Source organism: Pristiophorus japonicus, unplaced genomic scaffold, assembly GCF_044704955.1.
Source record: "Pristiophorus japonicus isolate sPriJap1 unplaced genomic scaffold, sPriJap1.hap1 HAP1_SCAFFOLD_365, whole genome shotgun sequence".
NCBI classification, from domain to species: domain Eukaryota; kingdom Metazoa; phylum Chordata; class Chondrichthyes; family Pristiophoridae; genus Pristiophorus; species Pristiophorus japonicus.
In genome coordinates, this window is record NW_027253488.1 from 127,560 (window position 1) to 139,664 (window position 12,105).

The window sequence follows — 12,105 nt, forward strand, 5'->3', positions numbered from 1 at the left end:
TGGAATGATTTGTGGAATGATATGTGGAATCATGTGTGGAATGATGTGTGGAATAAAGTGTAGAATGATGTGTGGAATGATGTGTGGAATGATTTGTGGAATGTTGTGTGGAATAATGTATGGAATGAGGTTTGGAACGATGTATGCAATGATGTTTGGAATGATGTGTGGAATGAGATTTGGAATGATGAGTGGAATGATGTGTGGAATTATGTTTGGAATGATGTGTGGAATGACGTTTAGAATGACGGGTGAAATGATGTGTGGAATGATGCGTGGAATGATGTGTGGAATGATGTTTGGAATGATGTATGGAATGATGTGTGGAATGATGTGTGGAATGGTGTGTTGAATGATACGTGGAATGAAGTGTGGAATGATTTGTGGAATGATGTGTGGAATGACGTGTGGAATAATGTGTGGAATAATGTGTGGAATGAGGTTTGGAATGATGTGTGGAATGAGGTGAGGAATGATGTATGAAATAATGTTTGGAATGATGTGTGGAATGATGTGTGGAATGAGGTTTGGAAAGATGTGTAGATTTATGTGTTGAATGAGGTGTGGAATGATGGGTGCAACGATTTGTGTAGAATGAATTGTGGAATGAGGTGTGGAATCATGTGTGGAAATATGTGTGGAATGATGTGTAGAATGAGGTGTGGAATGATATGTCGAATGATGTGTGAAATGATGTTTGGAATGAAGTGTGGAATGTTGTGTGGAATGAGATTTGGAATGATGTATAGAATGATGTATAGAATGAGGTGTGGAATGATGGGTGGAATAATGTGTGGAATGATGCGTGGAATGATGTGTAGAATGAGGTGTGGAATGATGTGTGGAATGATGTGTGGAATGATTTGTCGAATGATGTATGGAATCATGTGTGGAATGATTGGAGGAATGATGTGTAGAATGATGTGTGGAAAGATGTGTGAAATGATGTGTGGAATGTTGTGTGGAATAATGTATGGAATGAGGTTTGGAACGATGTATGGAATGATGTTTGGAATGATGTTTGGAATGAGATTTGGAATGATGAGTGGAATGATGTGTGGAATGATTTGTGGAATGATGTTTGGAATGATGTTTGGAATGATGTGTGGAATGATGAGGAGAATGACGGGTGGAATGTTTTGTGGAATGTTGCGTGGAATGATGTGTGGAATGATGTTTGGAATGATGTATGGAATAATGTGTGGAATGAAGTGTGGAATGATGTGTTAAATGATATGTGGAACGATGTGTGGAATGATTTGTGGAATGATGTGTGGAATGACGTGTGGAATGATGTGTGGAATGACGTGTGGATTGATGTGTGGAATGATGTGTGGAATGAGGTTTGGAATGATGTGTAGAATGAGGTGAGCACTGATGTGTGAAATGATGTGTGGAATGATGTTTGGAATGATGTGTACCGTGATGTGACGAATGCTGTGTGGAATGGTGGGTGGAATGATGTGTGGAAAGATGTGCGGACTGATGTGTGGAATAATGTGTGGAATGATTTTTGGAATGGTGGGTGGAATGATGTGTAGAATGAGGTTTGGAATGATGTGTGGAATGATGTCTTGAATGATGTGTGGAAGAATGTGTGGAATGAGGTTTGGAATGATGTGTGGAATGGTGTTTGGAATGATGTGTGGAATGATGTGCAGAATGACGGGTGGAATAAAGTGTGGAATGATGCGTGGAATGATGTGTGGAATGATGTGTTAAATGATACTTGGAATGATGTGTGGAATGATTTGTGGAATGATGTGTGGAATGATGTGTGGAATGACGTGTGGAATAATGTGTGGAATGATGTGTGGAATGAGGTTTGGAATGAGCTGAGGAATGATGTGTGGTATGAGGTTTGGAATAATGTGTGGAATGAGGTTTGGAATGATGTGTGGAATGATGTATGGAATGATGTGTCCAATGATGTATGAAATGATGTTTGGAATGATGTGTGGAATGATGTTTGGAATGAGATCTGGAATAATGTGTGGAATGATGTTTGGAATGATTTGTGGAATGATGTGCGGAATGACGTGTGGAATGATGTGTGGAATGATGAGGAGAATGACGGGTGGAATGTTGTGTGGAATGTTGCGTGGAATGATGTGTGGAATGATGTTTGGAATGATGTATGGAATAATGTGTGGAATGAAGTGTGGAATGATGTTTTAAATGATTTGTGGAACGATGTGTGGAATGATTTGTGGAATGATGTGTGGAATGACGTGTGGAATGATGTGTGGAATGACGTGTGGATTGATGTGTGGAATAATGTGTGGAATGAGGTTTGGAATGATGTGTAGAATGAGGTGAGGACTGATGTGTGAAATGATGTGTGGAATGTTGTGTGGAATGAGGTTTGGAATGATGTGTACAGTGATGTGACGAATGCTGTGTGGAATGGTGGGTGGAATGATGTGTGGAAAGATGTGTGGACTGATGTGTGGAATAATGTGTGGAATGATTTTTGGAATGGTGGGTGGAATGATGTGTAGAATGACGGGTGGAATGATGTGTGGAATGATGCGTGGAATGATGTGTGGAATGATTTGTGGAATGATGTGTGGAATGATGTGTGGAATGACGTGTGGAATGATGTGTGGAATGATGTGTGGAATGAGGTTTGGAATGAGGTGAGGAATGATGTGTGTTATGAGGTTTGGAATAATGTGTGGAATGAGGTTTGGAATGATGTGTGGAATGATGTATGGAATTATGTGTCCAATGATGTGTGAAATGATGTTTGGAATGATGTGTGGAATGATGTTTGGAATGAGATCTGGAATAATGTGTGGAATGATGTTTGGAATGATTTGTGGAATGATGTGTGGAATGACGTGTGGAATTATGTGTGAAATGATGAGTGAAATGATGTGTGGACTGATGTGTGGAATCATGTTTAGAATGAGGTGTGGAATTAGGTGTGGGATGTTTTGTGGAATGATCCGTGGAATGATGTCTGAATGATGTGTGTAATGAGCTGTGAATGATGTCTGGAATGATGTGTGGAATGAAGTGTGGAATGATGTGTGGAATGTTGTTTGGAATGATGTTTGGAATGATGTGTGCAATGATGCGTCGAATTCTGTGTTGAATGGTGGGTGGAATGATGTGTGGAATGCTGTGTGGACTGAAGTTTGGAATGTTGTGTGGAATAATGTATGGAATGAGGTTTGGAATGATGTGTGGAATGATGTTTGGAATGATGTGTGGAATGATGTGTAGAATGACCGGTGGAATGATGTGTGGAATGATGCTTGCAATGATGTGTGGAATGATGTGTTAAATGATACGTGGAATGATGTGTGGAATGATTTGTGGAATGATGTGTGGAATGACGTGTGGAATGATGTGTGGAATGATGTGTGCAATGAGGTTTGGAATGATGAGTGGAATGAAGTGAGGAATGATGTGTGATATGAGGTTTGGAATAATGTGTGGAATGACGTTTGGAATGAAGTGTCGAAATATGTATGGAATGATGTGTCGAATGACGTGTGAAATGATGTTTGGAATGAAGTGTGGAATGATGTGTGGAATGAGGTTTGGAATGATGTGTAGAATGAGGTGTAGAATGATGGGTGGAATAATGTGTGGAATGATGTGTGGAATGATGTGTAGAATGAGGTGTGGAAGGTTGTGTGGAATGATGTGTGGAATAAAGTGTAGAATGATGTGTGGAATGATGTATGGAATGATGTGTGGAATGTTGTGTGGAATAATGTATGGAATGAGGTTTGGAACGATGTATGCAATGATGTTTGGAATGATGTGTGGAATGAGATTTGGAATGAAAGGTGGAATGATGTGTGGAATGATGTTTGGAATGATGTGCGGAATGAAGTTTAGAATGACGGGTGGAATGATGTGTGGAATGATGCGTGGAATGATGTGTGGAATGATGTTTGGAATGATGTATGGAATGATGTGTGGAATGATGTGTGGAATGGTGTGTTGAATGATACGTGGAATGAAGTGTGGAATGATTTGTGGAATGATGTGTGGAATGACGTGTGGAATAATGTGTGGAATAATGTGTGGAATGAGGTTGGGAATGATGTGTGGAATGAGGTGAGGAATGATGTATGAAATAATGTTTGGAATGATGTTTGGAATGATGTGTCGAATGAGGTTTGGAATGATGTGTAGAATTATCTGTTGAATGAGGTGTGGAATGATGTGTGCAACGATTTGTGTAGAATGAATTGTGGAATGAGGTGTGGAATCATGTGTGGAAATATGTGTGGAATGATGTGTAGAATGAGGTGTGGAATGATATGTCGAATTATGTGTGAAATGATGTTTGGAATGAAGTGCGGAATGTTGTGTGGAATGAGATTTGGAATGATGTATAGAATGATGTATAGAATGAGGTGTGGAATGATGGGTGGAATAATGTGTGGATTGATGCGTGGAATGATGTGTAGAATGAGGTGTGGAATGATGTGTGGAATGATGTGTGGAATGATTTGTCGAATGATGTATGGAATCATGTGTGGAATGATTTGAGGAATGATGTGTAGAATGAGGTGTGGAATGATGTGTGAAATGATGTGTGGAATGTTGTGTGGAATAATGTATGGAATGAGGTTTGGAACGATGTATGGAATGATGTTTGGAATGATGTGTGGAATGAGATTTGGAATGATTAGTGGAATGATGTGTGGAATGATTTGTGGAATGATGTTTGGAATGATGTTTGGAATGATGTGTGGAATGATGAGGAGAATGACGGGTGGAATGTTGTGTGGAATGTTGCGTGGAATGATGTGTGGAATGATGTTTGGAATGATGTATGGAATAATGTGTGGAATGAAGTGTGGAATGATGTGTTAAATGATATGTGGAACGATGTGTGGAATGATTTGTGGAATGATGTGTGGAATGACGTGTGGAATGATGTGTGGAATGACGTGTGGATTGATGTGTGGAATTATGTGTGGAAAAAGGTTTGGAATGATGTGTAGAATGAGGTGAGGACTGATGTGTGAAATGATGTGTGGAATGTTGTGTGGAATGATGTTTGGAATGATGTGTACAGTGATGTGACGAATGCTGTGTGGAATGGTGGGTGGAATGATGTGTGGAAGGATGTGTGGACTGATGTGTGGAATAATGTGTGGAATGATTTTTGGAATGGTGGGTGGAATGATGTGTAGAATGAGGTTTGGAATGATGTGTGGAATGATGTCTTGAATGATGTGTGGAATGATGTGCAGAATGACGGGTAGAATAATGTGTGGAATGATGCGTGGAATGATGTGTGGAATGATGTGTTAAATGATACGTGGAATGATGTGTGGAATGATTTCTGGAATGATATGTGGAATGATGTGTGGAATGACGTGTGGAATGATGTGTGGAATGATGTGTGGAATGAGGTTTGGAATGAGGTGAGGAATGATGTGTGGTATGAGGTTTGGAATAATATGTGGAATGAGGTTTGGAATGATGTGTGGAATGATGTATGTAATGAGATCTGGAATAATGTGTGGAATGATGTTTGGAATGATGTGTGGAATGATGTGTGGAATGAGGTTTGGAATGATTTGTAGATTTATGTGTTGAATGAGGTGTGGAATGATGGGTGCAACGATTTGTGTAGAATGAATTGTGGAATGAGGTGTGGAATCATGTGTGGAAATATGTGTGGAATGATGTGTAGAATGAGGTGTGGAATGATATGTCGAATGATGTGTGAAATGATGTTTGGAATGAAGTGTGGAATGTTGTGTGGAATGAGATTTGGAATGATGTATAGAATGATGTATAGAATGAGGTGTGGAATGATGGGTGGAATAATGTGTGGAATGATGCGTGGAATGATGTGTAGAATGAGGTGTGGAATGATGTGTGGAATGATGTGTGGAATGATTTGTCGAATGATGTATGGAATCATGTGTGGAATGATTTGAGGAATGATGTGTAGAATGAGGTGTGGAATGATGTGTGAAATGATGTATGGAATGTTGTGTGGAATAATGTATGGAATGAGGTTTGGAACGATGTATGGAATGATGTTTGGAATGATGTGTGGAATGATGTTTGGAATGATGTATGGAATAATGTGTGGAATGAAGTGTGGAATGATGTGTTAAATGATATGTGGAACGATGTGTGGAATGATTTGTGGAATGATGTGTGGAATGACGTGTGGAATGATGTGTGGAATGACGTGTGGATTGATGTGTGGAATGATGTGTGGAATGAGGTTTGGAATGATGTGTAGAATGAGGTGAGGAATGATGTGTGAAATGATGTGTGGAATGTTGTGTGGAATGATGTTTGGAATGATGTGTACAGTGATGTGACGAATGCTGTGTGGAATGGTGGGTGGAATGATGTGTGGAAAGATGTGTGGACTGATGTGTGGAATAATGTGTGGAATGATTTTTGGAATGGTGGGTGAAATGATGTGTAGAATGAGGTTTGGAATGATGTGTGGAATGATGTCTTGAATGATGTGTGGAATGATGTGCAGAATGACGGGTGGAATAATGTGTGGAATGATGCGTGGAATGATGTGTGGAATGATGTGTTAAATGATACGTGGAATGATGTGTGGAATGATTTGTGGAATGATATGTGGAATGATGTGTGGAATGACGTGTGGAAGGATGTGTGGAATGATGTGTGGAATGAGGTTTGGAATGAGGTGAGGAATGATGTGTGGTATGAGGTTTGGAATAATGTGTGGAATGAGGTTTGGAATGATGTGTGGAATGATGTATGGAATGAGATCTGGAATAATGTGTGGAATGATGTTTGGAATGATTTGTGGAATGATGTGCGGAATGACGTGTGGAATGAGGTGTGGAATGAAGAGGAGAATGACGGGTGGAATGTTGTGGGGAATGTTGCGTGGAATGATGTGTGGAGTGATGTTTGGAATGATGTATGGAATAATGTGTGGAATGAAGTGTGGAATGATGTTTTAAATGATTTGTGGAACGATGTGTGGAATGATTTGTGGAATGATGTGTGGAATGACGTGTGGAATGATTTGTGGAATGACGTGTGGATTGATGTGTGGAATAATGTGTGGAATGAGGTTTGGAATGATGTGTAGAATGAGGTGAGGACTGATGTGTGAAATGATGTGTGGAATGTTGTGTGGAATGATGTTTGGAATGATGTGTACAGTGATGTGACGAATGCTGTGTGGAATGGTGGGTGGAATGATGTGTGGAAAGATGTGTGGACTGATGTGTGGAATAATGTGTGGAATGATTTTTGGAATGGTGGGTGGAATGATGTGTAGAATGAGATTTGGAATGATGTGTGGAATGATGTGCAGAATGACGGGTGGAATAATGTGTGGAATGATGCGTGGAATGATGTGTGGAATGATGTGTGGAATGATATGTAGAATGACCGGTGGAATGATGTGTGGAATGATGCTTGCAATGATGTGTGGAATGAGGTGAGGAATGATGTGTGGTATGAAATTTGGAGTAATATGTGGTATGAGGTTTGGAATGATGTGTGGAATGATGTATGGAATGATGTGTCGAATGATGTGAGAAATGATGTTTGGAAAGAGGTTTGGAATGATGTGTGGAATGATGTTTGGAATGATGTGTGGAATGCTGTGTAGAATGACGGACGGAATGTGTTGTGGAATGATGCGTGGAATGATGAGTGGAATGATGTGTTCAATGATACGTGGATTGATTTGTGGAAAGATATGTGAAATCATGTGTGGAATGACGTGTGGAATGATGTGTGGAATTATGTGTGAAATGAGGTTTGGAATGATGTGTGGAATGAGGTGTGGAATGATGTTTGAAATGATGTGTGTGATGGAGTGTGGAATGATCCGTGGAATGACGTCTGGAATGATGTGTGGAATGAGGTGTGAGTGATGTCTGGAATGATGTGTGGAATGATGAGTGGAATGATGTGTGGAATGTTGTGTGGAATGATGTTTGGAATGATGTGTGGAATGATGTGTCGAATGCTGTGTGGAATGGTGGGTGGAATGATGTGTGGATTGATGTGTGGACTGATGTGTGGAATGATGTGTTGAATGTTGGGTGGAATGATTTGTGGAATGATGTGTGGAAAGATGTGTGGACTGATGTGTGGAATAATGTGTGGAATGATTTTTGGAATGGTGGGTGAAATAATGTGTAGAATGAGGTTTGGAATGTTGTGTGGAACGATGTCTTGAATGATGTGTGGAATGATGTGCAGAATGACGGGTGGAATAATGTGTGGAATGATGCGTGGAATGATGTGTGGAATGATGTGTTAAATGAAACGTGGAATGATGTGTGGAATGATTTGTGGAATGATATGTGGAATGATGTGTGGAATGACGTGTGGAATGATGTGTGGAATGATGTGTGGAATGAGGTTTGGAATGAGGTGAGGAATGATGTGTGGTATGAGGTTTGGAATAATGTGTGGAATGAGGTTTGGAATGATGTGTGGAATAATGTATGGAATGAGATCTGGAATAATGTGTGGAATGATGTTTGGAATGATGTGTGGAATGATGTGTGGAATGAGGTTTGGAATGATGTGTAGATTTATGTGTTGAATGAGGTGTGGAATGATGGGTGCAACGATTTGTGTAGAATGAATTGTGGAATGAGGTGTGGAATCATGTGTGGAAATATGTGTGGAATGATGTGTAGAATGAGGTGTGGAATGATATGTCGAATGATGTGTGAAATGATGTATGGAATGAAGTGTGGAATGTTGTGTGGAATGAGATTTGGAATGATGTATAGAATGATGTATAGAATGAGGTGTGGAATGATGGGTGGAATAATTTGTGGAATGATGCGTGGAATGATGTGTAGAATGAGGTGTGGAATGATGTGTGGAATGATGTGTGGAATGATTTGTCGAATGATGTATGGAATCATGTGTGGAATGATTTGAGGAATGATGTGTAGAATGAGGTGTGGAATGATGTGCGAAATGATGTGTGGAATGTTGTGTGGAATAATGTATGGAATGAGGTTTGGAACGATGTATGGAATGATGTTTGGAATGATGTGTGGAATGATGTTTGGAATGATGTATGGAATAATGTGTGGAATGAAGTGTGGAATGATGTGTTAAATGATATGTGGAACGATGTTTGGAATGATTTGTGGAATTATGTGTGGAATGACGTGTGGAATGATGTGTGGAATGACGTGTGGATTGATGTGTGGAATGATGTGTGGAATGAGGTTTGGAATGATGTGTAGAATGAGGTGAGGACTGATGTGTGAAATGATGTTTGGAACGTTGTGTGGAATGATGTTTGGAATGATGTGTACAGTGATGTGACGAATGCTGTGTGGAATGGTGGGTGGAATGATGTGTGGAAAGATGTGTGGACTGATGTGTGGAATAATGTGTGGAATGATTTTTGGAATGGTGGGTGGAATGATGTGTAGAATGAGGTTTGGAATGATGTGTGGAATGATGTCTTGAATGATGTGTGGAATGATGTGCAGAATGACGGGTGGAATAATGTGTGGAATGATGCGTGGAATGATGTGTGGAATGATGTGTTAAATGATACGTGGAATGATGTGTGGAATGATTTGTGGAATGATATGTGGAATGATGTGTGGAATGACGTGTGGAATGATGTGTGGAATGATGTGTGGAATGAGGTTTGGAATGAGGTGAGGAATGATGTGTGGTATGAGGTTTGGAATAATGTGTGGAATGAGGTTTGGAATGATGTGTGGAATGATGTATGGAATGAGATCTGGAATAATGTGTGGAATGATGTTTGGAATGATTTGTGGAATGATGTGCGGAATGACGTGTGGAATGATGTGTGGAATGATGAGGAGAATGACGGGTGGAATGTTGTGTGGAATGTTGCGTGGAATGATGTGTGGAATGATGTTTGGAATGATGTATGGAATAATGTGTGGAATGAAGATTGGAATGATGTTTTAAATGATTTGTGGAACGATGTGTGGAATGATTTGTGGAATGATGTGTGGAATGACGTGTGGAATGATTTGTGGAATGACGTGTGGATTGTTGTGTGGAATAATGTGTGGAATGAGGTTTGGAATGATGTGTAGAATGAGGTGAGGACTGATGTGTGAAATGATGTGTGGAATGTTGTGTGGAATGATGTTTGGAATGATGTGTACAGTGATGTGACGAATGCTGTGTGGAATGGTGGGTGGAATGATGTGTGGAAAGATGTGTGGACTGATGTGTGGAATAATGTGTGGAATGATTTTTGGAATGGTGGGTGGAATGATGTGTAGAATGAGATTTGGAATGATGTGTGGAATGATGTGCAGAATGACGGGTGGAATAATGTGTGGAATGATGCGTGGAATGATGTGTGGAATGATTTGTGGAATGATGTGTGGAATGATGTGTGGAATGACGTGTGGAATGATGTGTGGAATGATGTGTGGAATGAGGTTTGGAATGAGGTGAGGAATAATGTGTGTTATGAGGTTTGGAATATTGTGTGGAATGATGTTTGGAATGAAGTGTGGAATGATATATGGAATGATGTGTCCAATGATGTGTGAAATGATGTTTGGAAAGATGTGTGGAATGATGTTTGGAATGATGTTTGGAATGATTTGTGGAATGATGTGTGGAATGACGTGTGGAATGATGTGTGAAATGATGAGTGAAATGATGTGTGGACTGATGTGTGGAATCATGTTTAGAATGAGGTGTAGAATTAGGTGTGGGATGTTGTGTGGAATGATCCGTGGAATGATGTGTGTAATGAGCTGTGAATGATGTCTGGAATGATGTGTGGAATGATGAGTGGAATGATGTGTGGAATGTTGTGTGGAATGATGTTTGGAATGATGTGTGGAATGATGTGTCGAATGCTGTGTGGAATGGTGGGTGGAATGATGTGTGGATTGATGTGTGGACTGATGTGTGGAATGATGTGTTGAATGTTGGGTGGAATGATTTGTGGAATGATGTGTGGAATCATGTGTGGAATGATGTGTGGAATTTTGTGTGGATTGATGTTTGGAATGATGTGTTGAATGAGGTGTGGGAGGATGTGTGGAATGAGCTTTGAAATGACATGTGGAATGATGCGCGAAATGATGTGTGGAATAACGTGTGGAATGATGTGAGGAATGATGTGTGGATTGATGTTTGGAATGAGGTGTGGAATGTTATGTGGAATGAATTTTGGAATGTCGTGTGGGATGTAGTGTGGAATGATGGGTGGAATGAGGTGTGGAATGACGTGTGGAATGATGTGTGGAATGATGTGTGGAATGATGTGTGGAAATTTGCATGGAATGAGGTGTGTAATGATGTGCGGAATGATCTGTGGTATGAGGTGTGGAATGATGTGTGGAATGATGTGTGGAATGATGTGTGGAAAGATGTCTGGAAAGATGTGTTGAAAGATGTGTGGAATGAGGTGTGGAATGATGTTTGGAATGATGTATGGAATGAGGTTTAAAATTATGACTGCAATGATGTTTGGAATGATGTGTGGAATGAGGTTTGGAATGATGAGTGGAATGATGTGTGGAATGATGTGTGGAATGATGTCTGGAATGAGGTGTCGAAAGTGGTGTGGAATTACGTGTGGAATGATGTGTGGAATGAAGTGTGGATTGATGTTTGGAATGATGTGTGGAATGATGTGTGGGAGGATGTGTGGAATGAGGTTTGAAATGAAATGTGGAATGATGTGTGAAATGATGTGTGGAATTGCGTGTGGAATGATGTGTGGAATGATGTGTAGATTCAGGTTTGGAATGAGGTGTGTATTCTTATGTGGAATGAAGTTTGGAATGTCGTGTGGGATGAAGTGTGGAATGATGTGTGGAATGAGGTGTGGAATGATGTGTGGAATGATGTGTGGAATGATGTGCGGAATGATGTGTGGAAAATTGTGTGGAATGAGGTGTGGAATGATGTGCGGAATGATCTGTGGAATGAGGTGTGGAATGAGGTGTGGAATGATGTGTGGAATGATGTGTGGAAAAATGTGTGGAAAGATGTATGGAAAGATGTGTTGAAAGATGTGTGGAATGAGGTGTGGAATGGTGTTTGGAATGATGCATGGAATGAGGTTTAGAATGATGTGTGGAATGATGTGTGGAATGATTTTGGAATGATGTATGAAAT